The sequence below is a fragment of the Ovis canadensis genome, chromosome 6, assembly GCF_042477335.2.
Source record: "Ovis canadensis isolate MfBH-ARS-UI-01 breed Bighorn chromosome 6, ARS-UI_OviCan_v2, whole genome shotgun sequence".
Taxonomy (NCBI): Eukaryota; Metazoa; Chordata; class Mammalia; order Artiodactyla; family Bovidae; genus Ovis; species Ovis canadensis.
In genome coordinates this window covers 22,543,428-22,564,242 of record NC_091250.1, presented here as the reverse complement: position 1 = coordinate 22,564,242, position 20,815 = coordinate 22,543,428, and the positions used below count along the sequence as shown (strand labels likewise).

At 41.7% G+C, this 20,815-nt stretch overlaps 1 protein-coding gene across 2 annotated transcripts in view; it reads right to left on the bottom strand.

The window, feature by feature from the left end:
- The window catches only part of SEC24D (SEC24 homolog D, COPII coat complex component), a 116,273-nt gene that overhangs the window by 45,994 nt on the left and 49,464 nt on the right, over positions 1–20,815 (bottom strand). The gene's annotated exons all lie outside the window — the stretch shown is intronic.

The following is a 20,815-nucleotide window of genomic DNA, read 5'->3' as shown; positions in this document are numbered from 1 at the left end:
TTAAGGAACTTAACTCAGTGTCCACGAGGGGAGTAAGGACGCCTCTCTTGAGACTGTGTGGAATTCAAGGCAATACCCACACAAAAATTACTTTGCATGTCTAGTGTATAAACATATTTGTACATTTATGTATATGTGTATTTACACATATGTGTAAGAAGTGTGTGAAGACAGACAGAGAAAAATAAAATACAGTGATGGTACCCTGAATATTCATTGGAAGAACTGATGATGAAGCTGAAGCTCCAATATTTTGGCCACCTGATGCAAAGAGCCAACTCATTGGAAAAGACCCTGATGCTGGGAAAGATTGAAGGTAGGAGGAGAAGGGGGCAACAGAAGATGAGATGGTTGGATGGCATCACTGACTCAATGGGCATGAGTCTGAGCAAACTCCAGGAGACAGTGAAGTACAGGACAGCCTGGAGTGCTACAGTCCATGGGGCTGCTAAGAGTTGAACACAACTTAGCGACTAAACAACAATAATGCTTAATAATGCTTATGTTGAAAATGTCCTGGATACCATGTATCACATATCTTGCTAAGTTTGTTCATTAACTATAAATAAAGAAGGGAGCTAGGTCTGATTTTAAAATCAGTAGTTTGCACATCGGCATACTGCTTAGATAATTCCACCCAATATACAGAATGTTTCTTCAAAACGGCAACTCTCAGAAGAAGTCTGCAGTGATTTTCACTTACTTAGGCAAGGAGGCTGATCCTGCCTTTTCTGTTTCTTTATCCCATGACAAAATGTCTCAAGAAGGAAGTACTCTCAATGTAGCGGGTCATGCTTTGCCAGAACAAAAAGAATAAATATTTCTACAGCTTCTTCCTCATAAACATGTGTAGAACCCATTACACGTCCTTTACACCCTGAAAGTGAAAAAGCTCAGCACTGCCTTATTTCTCAGCACTTCCAGCTTTCAGAACAAAACCACAAAGATTCTTCTTGTTTTTATAAATCTCCTTAAAGATAACATTTCTAGGAAAGCTTGACAATACAGGGTTTGGCACATCAACTAAGTTTTTCTCTAAAGAAACAGATGTAAATAAAGCAGACTGCTGCTTAATGGAGACTTGAAGAGCAGGAGGAAGGTGGCGATGAGGTGGGGTCATAAGGCCATTTTCTGCCATTTTCTTAGGGAAGAAAAGAGAGAGGAGAGATCTACAGTCTGTCCCTGACCAGATGTCCAATGTGGAAGCTAATCTGCTGAGGTTTCAGAAATGAGTTTTGAGACCTCAGAACAGGAAAAAAACAGATAGTATGATACATAAAAGAATCAGGGAAAGGATAAAAAATACATTTAGAATTACTAGGCACTGTCCTCTCCCACCTCTTGCTTCAAGGAAGCCAGGAGATGGATTGAATTTTGAATGAGTTTTGAGACCCCAGAACAGGAAAAAAACAGATAGTATGATACATAAAAGAAACAGGGAAAGGATAATAAATACATTTAGAATTACTAGGCACTGTCCTCTCCCACCTCTTGCTTCAAGGAAGCCAGGAGATGGATTGAGATGTTTCTGGTCTCTCCTGGTCTGTAGCATGGGTATGGCTTTGGTGTCCGACTGGTCAGGTTGTGAGAAGGAGTCAATGAAGAGAAAGTGAAAGAGTCTCTCAGTTGTGTCCGACTCTGCCAACCCATGGACTGCAGTCCACCAGGCTCCTCTGCCCAAGGAATCCTCCAGCAAGAATACTTCTCCAGGAGATCTTCCTGACCCAGGGATCGAACCCAGGTGTCCTGCATTGCAGCCAGATTCTTCACCATCTGAGCCACCAGGGAAGCCCCATACAATTAGGAGGCCGTGTGCAACATAGAGTGTTAAGCCGGGCATAAAATTATTGGATAAAAGGTATCTAACTGTTGTCATATCTGTACAGAACAACCTTTCCTCTCTTAAAACCACTCAGCGCCAGAGAGTGTGTATATTTAATAGGAGGGTTAGAGTTTGATAAGTTTGAGACAGGCTTGAGTTTCTAAAGGCATTTATTCATATAAATATTTAAATCAGCTGATTTGTTATTATGAAATGTTATTGTAAAAATGATTTAGAAGACAAGGAATCTGCCTTTCAGGAGATTTTGATACCATCTGACGGTTAAAACAGTCGAGAGGCACACTAGATTTTAAAATTGTTCTATGAGTTTGATTTGCACACACATGTGCTATGCTTAGTCACTCATTTCCGACTCTGTGCAACCCCACAGTCTGTAGTCTTCCAGGCTCCTCTGTCCATGGGGATTCTCCAGGCAAGAATACTGGAGTGGGTCGCCACGCCCTCCTCAAGAGGATATTCCCAACCCAGGGATCAAATCCACGTCTCCTGTGTTGCAGGATTCTTTACTATCTGACCACCAGGGACGTCCTTGCATACACTCAAGGAAAGACTACTATATATGCATTCAAACACAGACCCATACAACACTTTCTCATATACACTGTTTGTTTGAAAGGCATAAAGTGATGGATGTGTGTTGTCTTCAACTAGAAATAATAGTTTCTGTACAGCAGAAACTAACACAACATTGTAAAGCAGCTATACTCCAATTAAAAGAAAAAGACACGGGTTTAGGCCAATGAATGCAGAATCAGAATCAGATACGAAAGACAACAAAAATGTAATGATAAGGTAGCATTTTTCTCGGTCAAAAACCCAATCATCAGTCATTCTCTGGGTGCTGCTGAGGTCTACGGCTTCCACCTCAGAGATGAGGAGCTGCTTTCAAGAGTTACACCAGGGTTAAAGCCTGCAACGTACAGAAACTCCAGCCACGTGTACTTCTCTCATCCCTTTATCATCTTCAAAGAGTTCAGAGTCTATCATCAACTCGCTGAGACACTTTAGGAACAAAATCTGATGCAATTATTTGCTAGACAAAGCAGAGGTAATGGAAATTAACCTTATTTTTCCTGATGTGATTTACTCAAAGGCAAGCCCAACCAAAAATTCCTGTGAAATTGTCGGCAGCTACCATCTAAGCATTCCAGTCTGGGCAGATTCAAACTTGCAGAACTGAAAATGAATGTCCCGTCACAAACTGGAACTGAGTAATGACTGTATCGAGGCTGTGAAACTCGCGTGCATTTTTTTCCAATTTTCGCTCTTTTGGAAACTGAATGATGGATAGGTAAGGGACGGACTGCAGACAACTGAGGTGACAGAAAAGAATGTTAAAAGCTTTTAGACTGTTTACACTTTCTTTCTGGGCACCGGCACAAGGGTTTCCACATCACACCGTCCCGCTTCCTGTCTCTCAGGCTGTGCTGAAAGCCATCAGAGGCTTTCCTTGCTTTCTCCAGATGTCTGCTTATCTGCTCCACAGTAGCATGCATGAGCTCATAAACAGCTAATCTCACATGTAGTCTCAGTTCAACTTTAGTGTATACAGCTTTTAAAAAAATCACATTACTTTCCCAAAAGTCCTAGGTTTCTTTTTTCTTCTTCTTAATAAGGACATTATATTACACTTACCTCAGAAATATTTTCAGGTTTTGCAATTTTGTTTATAAGTGTGTTTTTCACTCTTTTGCCCTCTAGTATATTCCTGCCTGCTCTTTCTTTGCTGTTCTTTTTCTTAAATGGAAAAAAGTGAAGGGATGGAGAGCCTCACTCTAAAACCCTCATTTGGCTCTGGTCCTGTGTGGCCTGAGTTTATATAACACGAAACTGATGGTGATGCTGGGGATAGACAGAGGAGATTAGTATCTGAACCCCTAGTTTGTAGTTTTGATCTACCAGGGTTATGCCAAATACTTTATTGGTACTAATTTTGACTAAGATCCTTTAGTAGAATAAAAGGTATCTCCTTTGTATGCATATGTAACACCACAGTCCATTTGGACCACAAGAAAGAATATAATTCATGGAGAAATGAGGTTCATCGTCAAAGGTTTTGAATACTATTCCATGTAAACGGAGTAGACAACAAAATGTGCCAATCAACAACTCCTTGGCACTGCTGATACAACTGTTGAAGTTTTCCTATATTCATATATCATCGGATCCCAAGCGTTCCTGCCGTTCTCTTTACCATCTGTACATTCAGTGCTGGCTGTGTTGTGCGCCGTGGTGGGGTATACAGTCCAATGGGATGGAAAGGCATGAAAGACGTAACATGCGATAAAAGAGCAATGTAGGAGCAGAAAGAGTACTTGGGAAATCATCATTAATAAAAGCAACGTTAACGTAGTCACAGACTGTAACCCAAAACAACAACAACAAAAATAAATGCTCAGAAATGAAGCACAACCGAGAAAGATCCGACATGAAGAATTCTGATAAAGTTTATGGCCTAGGTACTTTTGTTTTGGCATCTCTATAACCAAAGTCTGAATACACAAGTCTTTCCATACAGACTCTTTGTTTTAGCAAAGTGATAAATACCAGAAGGTAGCTATTATAGCTGCCTATACCTTTAAGCTGCCTATGAAAAAGTGAAAGTCACTCAGTTGTGTCTGACTCCTTGCAACCCCGTGCACTATACATATACAGTCTATGGAATTCTCCAGGCGAGAATACTGGAGTGGGTTGCCATGCCCTCCTCCAGGGGATCTGCCCAACCCAGAGATCGACTCCAGGTCTCCCACGTTGCAGGCAGATTCTTTACCAGCTGAGCCACCAGAGAAGCCCGTAAGCTGCCTATAGCTATACCTATAAACTAGTTACCAAACCTGGAAATCTGGAGAAAATACGAAGGTGTTCTTATACCACAGATCCACTAGGTGGCACTGTACAACTAAAAATTAAAACTATTTCCTCAGGTAATACAATACTCAAGATAATTATGCTATAGACATTTGATGTAGTTATCACCATAGTTAACAGAATTTATGTCAGTTGTTACCATCACAAAATTAAGAAACCTATACTCTTGTTGAGTCTTTGATAAGTGGTAAAAAATATTCTGGTGAAACCAAAATGTGTTTAAAGATGAAATACAGGCTATTCTAAGCATGAATTACATAGAAATTACAGACTGTGCCAAATTTACTGAAGATCATAGTTGAGAAAAATCTTTTTTAAAGGTTTCTAACGCTCTCCCAACTTCCGTGACTACATGTAGGAAAACGGGGGCCCTGCAGGGACTGGCGGCCCCGGGCACACAGGATGCTGCTGCCCGGCGGGGTGGGGGGCGAGGAAGCCCGTGCTCCTGCAGCCCTGCCGGCACCCACCCCGCTCCTCACACTTGCTCGCACGCATGGTACAAAGCAGCAAGGTAAAGGCAGTGAGGTATGAGGCACGGCGCTCAGCAGCACCTGTGACGGAGGGCTGACCTTCCTGCTGTGGGAACATCCAACCACCGGCCGTGGTGTGGATCGGGGAAGGCACAGTGTGGAGAGAGCGGCCGAACAGGGGATCCCAGGAGCGCGCTGATGCAGGGAGGCTTTCTGCCCGGCTCCCCACGCTCCGGGCTGAGGACAGCCCCTCTGCCCTTCAGCTAAGTTCTAACACAGGCACCTACGCATAACACACGAGCTCACTCTTAACCACCCACTTTCCCCCCTCTTCCAATGCTTGTTTACTGATTCTGAAAAAAAGCACATTTTGCATTTTCAATATATACTCTCTTCCTTTTTTCTCTCCTATTTTCTTCATGAGAAGTCTCCAGGAGAGCAGTCGATGTCCTGGGACTACACAGTTGTCCCCACACAAAGAATATTCAACTTTACTAAGTGCCTGAAGAAAATAGCTAGGCTAAGTAACTACTAGTAATGGGAAAGACAGTTTGGCGTACAGTGGCTCCTCAATGAAAACGCAGCATGGCCCTCCAACTTGATATAGGATCATATTCAATATCAGACTATATTCCCTAGTAAATTACTGTAAATATATGTATGTCTAGCAGCAAAGACATATTGTATTGTCAAATGTGATCCTGGCACACAGCTACTTCTTTGGGCCTGCAGTGCTGCTTACAGTTTGGGTCTATCGCAAGGCAGTTTCGGTCAGTAATTTGGATTAATCAGGGGATATAAATGGAAGCATGAACACGGTATGTGAAAAGATAATCCAGAACTTGTGATGAACAACTACCCTTTAAAAATGTTAAACGTTCAGACTATTAAGCATGTTGAAAGACAAGCAGAGTCGGATTCCCAGAGGATTATGCCCAGCAGCTAAAATGAAGAGAGTCTATATCAACTTGCTTATTAAAGATATTTCTATAGGAAAGAGAAATGAGAAGCTTGTGTGTGTTTTCTATTTTCGGCTTCACCACATATGCCATTCGGTCAGCCTATACCAACAGAAAAGGTCCAGGGCAGTAGGGTGCTTACTGCACACACGTTTTCTCAACAGCAGTACTATTTTGTTGGACTTTTAAAAATACCAAATACGGCATGAAAGAATAATATTTTTTGAATGCCTTTTAAAAATCATTCTTCTAAAAAGAAACTGAGCCTAATAAAAAAACATTCAATATATTGAAATAACTATAAGAATATATTTACACTTTTTAAAAGTGTTTTTAGTTGGCCCTAAAACCTTGTGTTTTCGTATTTCTGGAAAATTAACCTCTTGCTAGTTTGTGGCACTCAAGAGATTATTTTCAATTTTTTTCCTCTTCAATAATGCTACTGAGTATTCATTTATTGGGAAAGACTGAAGGTAAGAGGAGAAGGGGATTACAGAGGATAAGATGGTTGGATGGCATCTCCAACTCAAAGGACATGAGCAAACTCCAGGAGATGGTGAATGACAAGGAAGTCTGGCAGGCTGCAGTCCGTGGGGTCACAGAGTCTGACACGACTAAGCAAATGAACAACAATAACAACAATATAATATTGTATATAATGTTATAGAACATTTACTCTTGTTATAACTATATCGAGAACTTATACTGGATTTTAACATGTCTTTAATTTGGAAACTGGTCTTTTTTGGTTTGGAGGGGGGTTGATTTTTGTGTCTATCCAGCATTGACAAATCCTGATTCAAATTTATAATATATGCAAGATCATAACTGTCATCTGTATGATTTGTGGTTTAAAATGCTTTCATGTACATAAAGATCTTGTGATGCTGAGATGTTAACAACCGTGGGTGTGGGAATTATCATCCCGCTATTGAGCAGGGAATGGACATCAGTGAGGAACAGGGATTCATTCGCCCAATAAACTGCAGAGCAGGAGCTTGAATTCCCGTTCAGTTCCTGTGCTGTGCATTCAGAAACTGCCTGCAGACTGCTTTGGTTGAGAAGCACACCGATTCAGAGAAAGCTGCCATCACCCACGGTCCACCACTTGAACCAAGCCCTCAGTGGTCCCTGGGACCCTTGAAGTGTCTCCTCTCGCTCTCTCTCTACAGGAGCTATTTTATGTCAATCCTTCAAATAAGCTCTCCTTCCATCTCCCTCAGCAGACAGCTTCCCCTCCTTGCTCACAAAGGAAAACAAAACCTCAGATAGGAACTCCCATGAACGTACCAGCACCTCCTTAACGCTTCCTTTTCTCCCTCCTGCTACAATGAAAAGAGCGTCCATCTCTCCTCCTGACACGGTCCCAGGGCCTTGATCTAAACCGGGACCGTTATGAAACGAGTCGCCAGTCCAGGTTCGATGCATGATACTGGATGCTTGGGGCTGGTGCACTGGGACGACCCAGAGGGATGGTACGGGGAGGGAGGGGAGGAGTGCAGGATGGGGAACACGTGTATACCTGTGGCGGATTCATGCTGATGTATGGCAAAACCAATACAATACTGTAAAGTAATTAACCTCCAATTAAAATAAATAAATTTATATTAAAAAAATAAATAAATAGATAAACCAGGACCAGGTCCCAGCCAGCCCCTCAGCACTGGCTCAGGCATTTCAGCTGTGCGCTGGCACTGGGCCTTGCGCCTGACAGCACCCTTCACAGCACTTTACTTTCGAGCATTCACTACCAAATTCTCAGGCTTGTTTGTTTAACTGGTGTTTCTCCTACAGAGCAATTCCTGAGAGAATGGGCAGTTGACGGTTTTTGAATGAACAAACAGAATATCTACCAGGTATCCGCAAATATGCTGTCCCAAGCCCAGGGCAGTTCATGACAGATGCTAACCCAAAGGCAGAAATAAAAGAAACTGCTCCTTGGGAGAGGGGGGCGGGTAAAGGATTCTTTACAAGGACCTGCATTTCCACTGATGACAGAACTAGTGAGAACCTCACGGCTCGGGAGGAAAAGCCTGAGCTGGGGGAAGGTGGTGGCCGGCAGGCAGGAGCCAGGCTGAGCTGAGAAGAAGGAAGATGGACAGGAGGGCTGGAGGGATCCTGGGGAGGATGCTCAAAACCAGGCAGAGCAGCATATCCTGACTGCTCAGGCTTCGCTCTCCTCCCCCGCCTCCACTCCATCCCTCTCCTTCCCTCTCATCTCAAAGCCATCGGGATCTCGCCTTTCACAAAGCTAAAACAATGGAATGGGAAGAATGACTGGTACTGGTTCCCAAACCTGCTTATTAGTAAATTCTTTACAATTACCGTGAGGAATTTTTAGAATTTCTCTTTGTTTCATCATCAGCTGTATTTTATTCAACCCTTAAAATCTCTTTTAAAAATAAACTCAAAAGATGTTTGAATATTACTTCTAAATTTCTAACTAGAAAAAGTCCATTCCTTAACTGCTTAGGTAAACCTCAGGCTCGCCACTGATTCCTAGCGGTGCACGTTCCAGAGTCAATTCTCAATAAATACTTGTCGGACGGGTGACAAGGAAAAGAGGGAGGGAGGGAGAGAGGGAGGGAAAAAAGGAAACACTGAATGGAAAAGAAAAATGAAGGAAGAAGGAAAATACAGAAGTCACATTTGGATATAGTTGCCAGTCCTTTCATCACAGAAGATCAGGTCTAGGTGTGAAAAACCCTAGGACGTTAAGTTGATCCCAAGGTATGCAAAAGTAAGTGGACCAGGAGCCTCTTCTCTTGCAGTGGCCACCAGCATCTTAAAGCACACACAGCTGTGACTTTCCTCCAAGGCCCTCCAACACCACGAGGCTTTTCAGGGGGAAGGCCAAGTCAGGCCATGTGCTGCAGTCTACGAGAGGGCTGCTCCCGGAGACAGGGCACCCAGGGTTTCAAAGGGAAAACAACTGTCACTGCGGTTCAGAGAGCACCATCACATCAGTTTTCCTGAATGGAAGTCACAGTTCATGACAAAATTACAAACGATGAGAAATAACTCAGGCAGAAAAACGGTCTTTTGGGATTGGATTGTGTTGATGTAGTCTTTCCAGTTATGGCTGCTGCTGCTGCTGCTGCAGCGTCACTTCAGTCGTGTCCGACTCTGCGACCCCATAGACGGCAGCCCACCAGGCTCCCCCGTCCCTGGGATTCTCCAGGCAAGAACACTGGAGTGGGTTGCCATTTCCTTCTCAATGCAGGAAAGTGAAAGTGAAGTCGCTCAGTCGTGTCCGACTCTTAGTGACCCCATGGACTGCAGCCCACCAGGCTCCTCTGTCCATAGGATTCTCCAGGCAAGAGTACTAGAGTGGGGTGCCACTGCCTTCTCCATTCAAGTTATGGGTATATTTGCAAAGATCAATGCTACTATTACTACTGGAACACATGTTGAAAATTTGAGTAAGACATTCCGTCTCAAGGAGCTATGTTATCCAGGGATTCTATAGTTAAAAGACATTTTCCCACATTTCTTTTAAACTTTGACCTATTATAATTTATCTTTGGTCCCTAAGGAAGAATTATATTTTGTTGTCTGATCACAGGCCACTGACTGAAGCCATGTTTCATTGCTATAAGAACACAGAGTGACCCACAGATAATAAAAATATATTGTAGACTTAAAAACTCTATGAATCAAGCTTGTTTCTTCCATAACAAAATGATTGGCAGTTTTTTGTTTCTCAAAAAAAGGTAAAATGCTCCACTTTAAAGATGAAAGTATTAAAGACAATAAGCTCAGAGGCCAACTTCCTTTGTCTTTCTGACAGAATTACAAGTTAGCCAAAGTCTTCCCTCCATTTATCTCACTTCTTAATGGCTATGGAAACACTTCGAAACATTCCCCCCGCTAAGCATGAGCCCGGTCTGTATTCAAATGACACCTTCTCAATCAGGTGTACTGTCCACCCTATGCAATCTGAAGCCTGCACTCTGCCCCTTCCCCAGGCTGCCCCCATCCCCTGACCTGCTCCACTTTTTCCTTCCTCCATCTGTTCAATAATTTTCTTATTACTAGGTTCTCTGTCTTTCTTCTTTCCATTCAAATGTTAGCTCCATGAGGACAGGGATTTTTGTCTGTACTGTTCACTGACATATCCCAGGACCATGAAGAGTATATGGCACAAAATGGGTAAAGAGTAAACATTTGCTGAATTAAATCCTTGTTGAATAGGATAGAAAGAAATAAACCCATGCACCTATGGTAGCTCAGATAATTAAAGAATCTGCCTGCAATGCAGGAGACCTGAGTTTGATCCCTGGGTTGGGAAGATCTCCCAGAGAAGGGCATGGCAACCCACTCCAGTATTCTTGCCTGGAGAATTCCATGGATGGAAGAGCCTGGTGGGCTACAGTCCATGGGGTCGCAAAAGAGTCGGACATGACTGAGCTATTTCAGAACAGACCAGACCAGACCTATGGTCAGTTAATCTATGACAAAGGAGGCAAGAATCTACGATGGAGAAAAGATAGTCTTCAATAAACAGTTCTGGGAAAGACAGACAGCTACATGGAAAAGAATGAAATTAGAATATCCTCTAACACCATACACAAAAATGAACTTAAGACAGATTAAAGACCTAAATGTAAGACTGGATACTAAAAAATTCCTAGAGGAAAACGTAGGCAAAACACTCTTTGATATAAATCACAGCAATATCTTTTTGGCTCTGTCTCCGAGAGGAATGAAAATAAAAACAAAAATAAACAAATGGGACCTAATTAAATGCAAAAGCTTTTGCACAGCAAACGAAGCCACAGACAAAATGAAAAGACAACCCACAGAATGGGATAAAATATTTGCAACGATGCATCCAACAAGGGATTGATTTCGGAAATATACAAACAGCTCATCTAACTCAATGTCAAAAAAAATACAAAAACAAAAAACAATCAAAAAAATGGGCAGAACATCTAAACAGACATTTCTCCAAAAGGTACAAGAAAAGACGCTCAACATTGCTAAATTATTAGAGAATGCAAATCAAAACTACAATGAGATTTCACCTCACACGAGTCAGAATGGGCCCTATCAGAAAGTGCACAAATGATAAATGCTGGAGAGAGTGTGGAGAAAAGGAACCCTCCTGCCCTGCAATTGAAGAGCAACCATAAAAAACATACGGAGGACCCTTTAAAAACCAAAAACAGAGTTACCATATGTTCTGACCCTGCAGTCCCACTCCTAGGCATGTATCTGGACAAAAGTCTAATTTGAAAAGATACATGCACCCCAGCTTTCACAGCAGCACTATTTGCAATAGCCAAGACGTGGACGCAGCCTAAACGTGCATCAAAAGATGATTCGATAAAGATGTGGTCCATATATACAATGCAGTATTACTCACAGAGAAGAATGAAACAATGCCATTTGCAGCCACCTGGATAGACCTAGAGATTAGCCTACCACGTGAAGAAAGCCACAGACAGATATCAAACTTACGGTTACCAAAGGAGAAAGGTAGAGAAGAGAGAAATAAGGAGGTTGGGATTAACATATACACCCTACTACGTATAAAACAGATAGCCAACAAGGACCTACTGTTTAGCACAGGTAATTATACTATTTTATAATAACCTACAAAGGAAAAGTATTTGATAAAAATAGATATATGTGTGCATGCGTGCTAAGTCACTTCAGTCCTGTCTGACTCTTTGAGACCACATGGACTGTAGCCTGCCAGGCTCCTCTGTCCATGGATTCTCCAGGCAAGAATCCTGGAGTGGGTTGCCATTTCCTCCAACCCAGGAATCGAACCCATGTCTCCTGAGGCTCCTGCACTGTAGGCAGATTCTTTACTGCTAAGCCACCGGGGAAGCCCAGATATATACGTTCAGTTCAGTTCAGTCACTCTTTGCAACCCCATGGACTGCAGCACACCAGGCCTCCCTGTCCATCACCAAATCCCAGGGCTTACTCAAACCCACGTCCATTGTGTTAGTGATGCCATCCAACCGACTCATCCTCTGTCGTCCCCTTCTCCTCCCGCCTTCAGTCTTCCCCAGCATCAGGGTCTTTTCCAATCAATCAGTTCTTCGCATCAGGTGGCCAAAGTATTGGAGCTTCAGCTTCACTATCAGTCCTTCTAATGAACACCCAGAACTGATCCCTTTACAATGGACTGGTTGGATCTCCTTGCAGTCCAAGGGACTCTCAAGAGTCTTCTCCAACACCACAGTTCAAAAGCATCAATTCTTTGGCACTCAGCTTTCTTTATTGACTTTCTTTCATTATTGACTTACTGGGTAGCTCAGACGGTAAAGCGTCTGCCTACAATGTGGGAGACCTGGATTCTAATCTCTGCATCAGGAAGATCTCCTGGAGAAGAGAATGGCAACCCACTCCAGGATCTTGCCTCCCCTCCCCCAAAAAAGGGGCTCAAAGAAATATTTGGGCTTCCCTCGTGGCTCAGACGATAAAGCATGTCTGCCTGCAGAGCGGGAGACCCAGGTTTGATCCCTGGGTTAGGAAGATCCCCTGGAGAAGGAAACGGCAACCCACTCCAGTACTCTTGCCTGGAAAATTCCATGGACTGAGGAGCCTGGTGGGCTACAGTCCATGGGGTCGCAAAGAGTCAGACACAACTGAGCGACTTCACTTTCAAATTCACTTCACTTTCTTTATAGTCTAACTTTCACATCCATACATGACCACTGGAAAAATCGTAGCTTTGACTAGACAGACCTTTGTCAGCAAAGTAATGTCTCTGCTTTTTAATATGTTGTCTAGGTTGGTCATAACTTTTCTTCCAAGGAGCAAGCATCTTTTAATTTCATGGCTGCAGTCACCATCTGCAGTGATTTTGGAGCTCCCCAAAATAAAGCCTGACACTGTTTCCACTGTTTCCCCATCTATTTGCCATGAAGTGATGGCACCAGATATCACAATCTTAGTTTTCTGAATGTTGAGCTTTAAGCAAACTTTTTCACTCTCCTCTTTCACTTTCATCAAGAGGCCTTTTAGTTCCTCTTCACTTTCTGCCATAAGGGTGGTGTCATCTGCATATCTGAGGTTATTGATATTTCTCCCGGCAATCTTGATTCCAGCTTGTGTTTCTTCCAGTCCAGCGTTTCTCATGATGTACTCTGCATATAAGTTGAATAAGCAGAGTGACAATATACAGTCTTGACGTACTCCTTTTCCTATTTGGAACCAGTCTGTTGTTCCATGTCCAGTTCTAACTGTTGCTTCCTGACCTGCATATAGATTTCTCAAGAGGCAGGTCAGGTGGTCTGGTATTCCCATCTCTTTCAGAATTTTCCACAGTTTGTTGTGATCCACACAGTCAAAGGCCTTGATATAGTCAATAAAGCAGCAATAGATGTTTTTCTGGAACTCTCTTGCTTTTTCAGTGATCCAACGGATGTTGGTGATTAGATCTCTGGCTCCTCTGCCTTTTCTAAAACCAGCTTGAACATCTGGAAGTTCACAGTCCATATACTGTTGAAGCCTGGTTTGGAGAATTTTGAGCATTACTTTGCTAACGTGTGAGATGAGTGCAGTTGTGCGGTAGTTTGAGCATTCTTTGGCATTGCCTTTCTTTGGGATTAGAATGAAAACTGACCTTTCCCAGTCCTGTGGCCACTGCTGAGTTTTTCAAATTTGCTGGCATATTGAGTGCAGCACTTTCACAGCATCATCTTTTAGGGTTTGAAACATCTCAACTGGAATTCCATCACCTCCACTAGTTTTGTTCATAGTGATACTTCCTAAGGCCCACTTGACTTCACATTCCAGGATGTCTGGCTCTAGGTGAGTGATCACACCATTGTGGTTATCTGGGTCATGAAGATCTTTTTTTGTATAGTTCTTCTGTATATTGTTGCCACCTCTTCTTAATATCTTCTGCTTCTGTTAGGTCCATACCATTTTTTGCCCTTTATTGTGCCCACATTTTCATGAAATGTTCCCTTGGTATCTCTAATTTTCTTGAAGAGATCTCTAGTTTTTCCTATTCTGTTGTTTTCCTCTATTTCTTTGCATTGATCGCTGAGGAAGACTTTCTTTTCTCTCCTTGCTCTTCTTTGGAACTCTTCCTTCAAATGTGTATATCTTTCCTTTTTCCCTTTGCCTTTAGCATCTCTTCTTTTCTCAGCTATTTGTAAGGCCTCCTCAGACAGCCATTTTGCCTTTTTTTCTTGGATATATATGTATGAATAACTAAATCATTGTTCTGTACACTTCAAACTAACAGAACTTGGTAAATCAACTGCATGCCAATTAAAAAAATCCTTGTTGAAATAAATTGATTCTTCATAAAAATGGACACTGCTCATCATATCACATAACAATGTATTATTGCCCTCATTATGTATAGAACAATTGAAAAATTCCTTAAATCCATATGTGATTATACAATTATATAAGTAACTCTGTATATAAGGATATCACAAAAGTCAAATTACCATTTTTCTTTTCACAGTTTACACCTACAGAAGCTCTACATTTATCCAAGATTATCTGAAGCTTTTTATATGAACTGCTTTTAGAGTGGGGGAAAAAACACAGGACTGCAAGATTCACACAGTCCGACCCGCTGTCAGGAAGGCAGCCCCGTGCCCTGGCCGGTCTGCTTCCAAGTGACGAGCCAATCATCTTTTGTGAGTTAATTTGATCTGGGCAAACAGACAAAAGCCATCTGGAAGTAAGACCTGAAAATAGGGTTGTAAAAAAGTTAAGAAAATTTTAATTTAAAAAATGTGTGTGACCAATTTGAAAGCAACTGGAGAAATAAATACATTTATATATTTATTATGCATGAACAGTGAGCTGGAAGGAGAAGAAAGATGATTCTTAATGTATCAAATAATTAATAAAAACTGATAAATATGAGCTAATAGTCTATCCTTTTTCTACAGGAAAATGCGAAACGTAGATGAATTTGTAAGTTTGAAGTATTTAGATAAAAGAGTTTTTCAAAACTTTTTAAACTATGGAAGAGAAGACAGTATGGAATGTAGCAAACAGAAAGAAATGTAAATCGCATCCCCTTGTTAAAGACTATGGCATATGCCAATTTACCTCCAGAAGTTCAGTTCTGGATTAAGAGTGAGCTCTGCAGTAGATGAATCCATGATCTCTACATTCACTAGAGTTTATTATTATGGCTCTTCTGTTTCACCATACCATATGGCTCTTCTGTTCTCTTTCTGTATTCTGCAGACATATTGTTCAAGAACATCAAACATGCTCTTATTTTCCCAATGAATAAACATTTCCAAGAGTTTAATCTTCTCTTTTTAACATGTCTCAGTTATCTTCCCTCCCAATACACAGACACACACACACACACGTATCTTCACTTTATAGTGAGATGATATGAAAAGAAACACTGGAGGGAGAATAAAGTGAAATCTAAGCTAACCTTATGAAATTTTTTAAGCAGTTGTTATCCTAGTTGGCACAATTTGGCTCCTCGATTGTCAGCTCCTTCTTAAATTTCCTTGGAACTTGTTTAGTACCAAATGCAGCATTTCTACGTAAAGTAGGTGTTCAGTAAGTGTTTGAGCATAGAAACTCTTGTCACCTCCAAACTGGCACCTGCCATCGACCTCTACAAGAATTAAATCGTGCTGCTGTGGCTGCTGACTTCAACACCCCTGGAAAGGAGTCCATGGTGGAGAGCAGAAAGGAGGAGCTCTGTGCCCTGGGAAAGGCCGGCAGAACATGTCCTCAGATAGGTGTTTTCAGGAGCCATGAGCTCAATTCTTGTATCTCCTCGTCTCTAGAAGAGCACTCAAATTCTCCATGATGACGACTGCTCCACATGACCAGCAGACACCCTCACTAGACTAGGAGACACCCAGACTAGACCAGCAGACACCCTCACTAGACCAACAGACACCTTCACATGACCAGCAGACACCCTCACTAGGCCAGCGGACACCCTCACATGGCCAGCAGACACCCCCACTAGACCAACAGACACCTTCACATGACCAGCAGACACCCTCACTAGGCCAGCGGACACCCTCACATGGCCAGCAGACACCCTCACTAGACCAGCAGACACCTTCCCTCGACCAGCGGACACCCTCACTAGACTAGCGAACACCTTCACTAGGCCAGAGGACATCTTCACATTACCAGCAGACATCGTCATCACTAGACCAGCAGACACCCTCACTAGACCAGCAGACACCTTCACATGACCAGCAGACACCCTCACTAGACCAGCAGACACCTTCACATGACCAGTGGACACCCTCACTAGACCAGCAGACGCCTTCACATGACCAGTGGACACCCTCACATGGCCAGCGGACACACTCACTAGACCAGCGGACACCTTCACATGGCCAGTGGACACCCTCACTACACCAGCAGACACCTTCACATGACCAGAAGATACCTTCTTCACAAAAACCTGTGTTTGATTCATGTACTCCCCCTTCACCAAAATCACATATATACTGGCCTTCCTCCCATCTCTTTGAAGCAGTTTCTCAGAGGTATATGAAGTGCTATCTCCCAGGCTATGGTCTTTATTTTGCCCTCAAATAAAACAACTCTTAATTCTCATATTGTGCTTTTTTTTTTTTTTTGTCAGCGAACTCTTCAAACTACCTGGTCTCAAAATCCCAATTTACTTCCATACACAAATGATACCATGTAATGAAAACTATCAAATTAAATATTTATTTGGTGCAAAAATTCTCAGGAACTGTTTTAGGTCTTGGGAAATGAAATAGTGAGAAAAAATTACAGGTGGGCCCTACCCTCATGGAATCTAACGGGAGAAAAACAGGAGTCAAAAACATAGATTCACAATCGCAAACTGTGAGCACAGTACTAGAGCTCCAGCGAGGATAATGTGGGGAATTCGTGAAAGCTCTCCTGAGGAGGTGACCCTGAACTGAAATTTAAAAGGTGAACAGCAATTAACTAGGCTAAAAGGGCAGGATAGTGTGGAGGAGGCTGTGGGAAAATTATTCCAGCAAGTGCCCATGAAGCACCTTATGAAAAAACAAAAGCTAAAGACACTTTTATATAGTTATAACGGTGGGTGTTTTTCATTTTAATAGTAAAAAATAGAAAATAGCAATATAATATCAAATTACGAGACCATGCAACATTTCTTTTCAAAAATGTAAATGAGCAGCTCTCCCCTTCTTACATGAACACAAATTGTGGCATCCACGTCAGCTTGCTCCTTCTTACGTGCGACAGGTATTAGAATCACTGGGCGGGTTTGACTGTCTCTCTCCTGGACGGGTACACTGCAGGTGCATGTAAGCTACCGCAGTTTTCATACTTCTCTTCCTTGCACACAGGAGACACCCCAAACCAATGAATGTTGGATTAAATGACATTTTCCAAAGAAGAATTTAATACTGTACAGCAAACAGTGGTACCAGTGATAAAGATATTCATTTCTCATGCCAGCTTATTTTTAAATTAAGTGTTAAGTGGTGCTATAATTTTATGAGAAAAGTAAGGTTTAAAAACGCTATGGAAATTTTTTCACCGTCAGTTTGGCACCCAACTTCCTTTGACACCCAAGCTCCTCCTATCTGTACCCCACTGCCCATATGACGTTCAACTCCTGCCAGAGAATCACTCCCCGATCACTCACGCACCAGACAAGCTCAGGCGTCATTTTCAAATATTCCATGAAACAATTCCAAACTACAGGTTTGCACAGGCTTTCTTTTTCTTCCTTCCTTAAAAACAGGACTTCTTTTTTTTTTTTTTAATTTTTTAGCCATTTATTCGTGAGAACTTGTTGCTCAGGAAACTTTCAAATAAAAATCTTTAAATTTTTTACTTTCTCATACTTTACCACTGAGAGGACACATCAACTATGTAAACTTCAAGTCCCAGTATTATCTAAATGCCTACAAAACATACTGGAGTTAGAAATCATCAAGCAGGGTACACAAATGTATTTCAATTATTCTAAAATCCCATGAAAGCTTCCAACTTATCATGACATAATGCTAAAAAGTCACTATTAGTAAGACATACTCCTATTTTAGAAATGTTAAAATGTGAGAAAAGGCGGGCCTTAGAAGTGACAGTGATAAATGATAAAATGACAGTGAGATAAATGATAAAAATGATAGTGAGATAAATGATAAAAATGATAGAGGCTCTAAAATACTTCCTCAGCTGTGGTGGCTCTCTGTGGATGCCCAGGGTTCCACACCCAGGGAGCCTGGTCCTGGACACTGTACATATGAAGGGGACACTTCACGCAAAGATGGGCACAGTCAAAAAACAGAGACAGTATGGCCCCAGAAGAAGCAGAAGAGATTAAGAAGAGGTGGCAAGAATACACAGAACTGTACAAAAAAGGTCTCAATGGCCCAGATAACCACCATGGTGCGACCAGTCACCTAGAAGCAGACATCCTGGAGTGTGAAGTCAAGTGGGCCTTACTATGAACAAAGGCAGTGGGGGTGATGGAATTCCAGCTGGGCTATTTCAAATATTAAAAGATGATGCTGTTAAAGTGCTGCACTCAATATGCCAGCAAATTTGGAAACCTCAGCAGTGGCCACAGGACTGGAAAAGGTCAGTTTTCATCCCAATCCCAAAGAAGGGCAATGCCAAAGAATGTTCAAACTATCACACAATTGCAATCACTTCACATGATATCAAAGTAATGCTCAAAATCCTTCAAGCTAGGCTTCAATAGTACATGAAATGAGAATTTCCAGATGTACAAGCTGGATTTAGAAAAGCCAGAGGAACCAGAGATCAAATTGCCAACATTTGCTGGATCATAGAAAACGCAAGGGAATTCCAAAGAACATCTACTTCTGCTTCATAGACTACACTAAAGCCTTTGACTGTGTGGATCACAACAAACTGGAAAATTCTTAAAGAGACTGGAATACCAGACCACACTATTTGCCTCCTGAGAAATCTGTACGTAGGTCAAGAAGCAAAGAGTCAGACATGAAACAACAGACTGGTTCCAAATCGGGAAAGGAGTAAATCAAGGCTTATCCTGTCACCCTGCTTATTTAACTTATATGCAGAGTACATCACGTGAAATGTCAGGCTGGATGAAGCACAAGCTGGAATCAAGATCGCTGGGGAAAATACCAATAACCTCAGATATGCAGATGATACCACCTTAATGGCAGAAAGTGAAGAGGAATTGAAGAGCCTCCTGATGAAGGTTAAAGAGGAGAGTGAAAAAGCTGGCTTAAAACTCAACATTCAAAAACCTAAGATCATGACATCTGGTCCCATCACTTCATGGCAAACAGATGGAGAAACAATGGAAACAGTGGCTGACTTTTATTTTCTTGGGCTCCAAAATCACTGTGGGCAGACTGCAGCCATGAAATTAAAAGATGCTTGCTCCTTGGAAGAAAAGTTATGATGAACTTAGACAGTATATTAAAAAGCAGAGACATTACTTTGCCAACAAAGTGCCCTATAGTCAAAGCTATGGTTTTTCCAGTAGTCGTGTACTGATGTGAGAGTTGGACCATAAAGAAACTGAGTGCCAGAGAACTCATGCTTTTGAACTGTGGTGCTGGAGAAGACTCCTGAGAGTCCCTTGGACTGCAAGGAGATCAAACCAGCCAATCTTAAAGGAAATCAACCCTGAATATTCACTGGAAGGACTGATGCCGAAGCTGAAGTTCCAATACTTTGCCCACCTGATGCAAAGAGCAGACTCATTGGAAAAGACCCTGATGCTGGGAAAGATTGAGGGTAAGAGGAAAAGGGGGCAACAGATGTTGGATGACATCATCGACTCATGTCCATCATCATGGACATGAATTGGAGCAAACTCCCAGAGGTAGTGAAGGACAGGGAAGCCTGGTGTGCTGCAATCCGTGGAGCTGCAAAACACTGAACACAACTGAGCGACTCAACAACCACAACACTCAGTTGCCAGGCACCAAAGGTCATAAAACCCACTTACGGATTCACTGAAAATCAAACCAAGGAAGAACGCTTTCTCTTTTCTTCTTGTTTCTCCCAACATAATTCTCCATTTAATAGAAGAAATATTTATATGAATAATTTCAAGATTGAAAAAATAAGGTTGGTGTATTTAACTGTCTCAACTGTAACCTAAAATGGGATCCTAACAACCTTTGTCCTGACAAATGTGGAGCTCTCTGTGTCTGCTGTAACACCATTCTAAAAAGGGATAACATTCTGTTCTCCAGCTGCCAAGCTTTTTCTCATAGTACTTTCTCATAGCAGTATACAAACAGCGGCCAAAATCCTTAAGGGATAAGACTCAGTTTCTAAAGTAACTTTATACATTAAATATTTTAAATCTTATGTTCATAATTCTGTTTCTACATGAGTTCATACAATCTATGTTTCCAAGTTCTTATGTTAATACTTTTAAAATACTGCATTAAAGCAAACAATTTAAGATTATAATACACATGTTAAAAATAGATTCAGGCTTTTGAAGCTTTCATTTTAAAATAATTTAAGATATAAGTCTTTAAGTTCCTTAAAGGGCACAGTCTTATGCAGTAATCAGTTTCACTTCAGAGCATATTTATCACTAAAGCTAGCTAAATCGGGGTTTTATAAAAACGCATAGTTTCAAAATCTTCATGTACTTTTTAAGTAAATAATATACTATAGAGTTCTTATACTAAAAATATAATATTAATGAAACCCCTTTGGGTTGGGTTGTGCAAAATGCTCACATGAATTTCTAATAA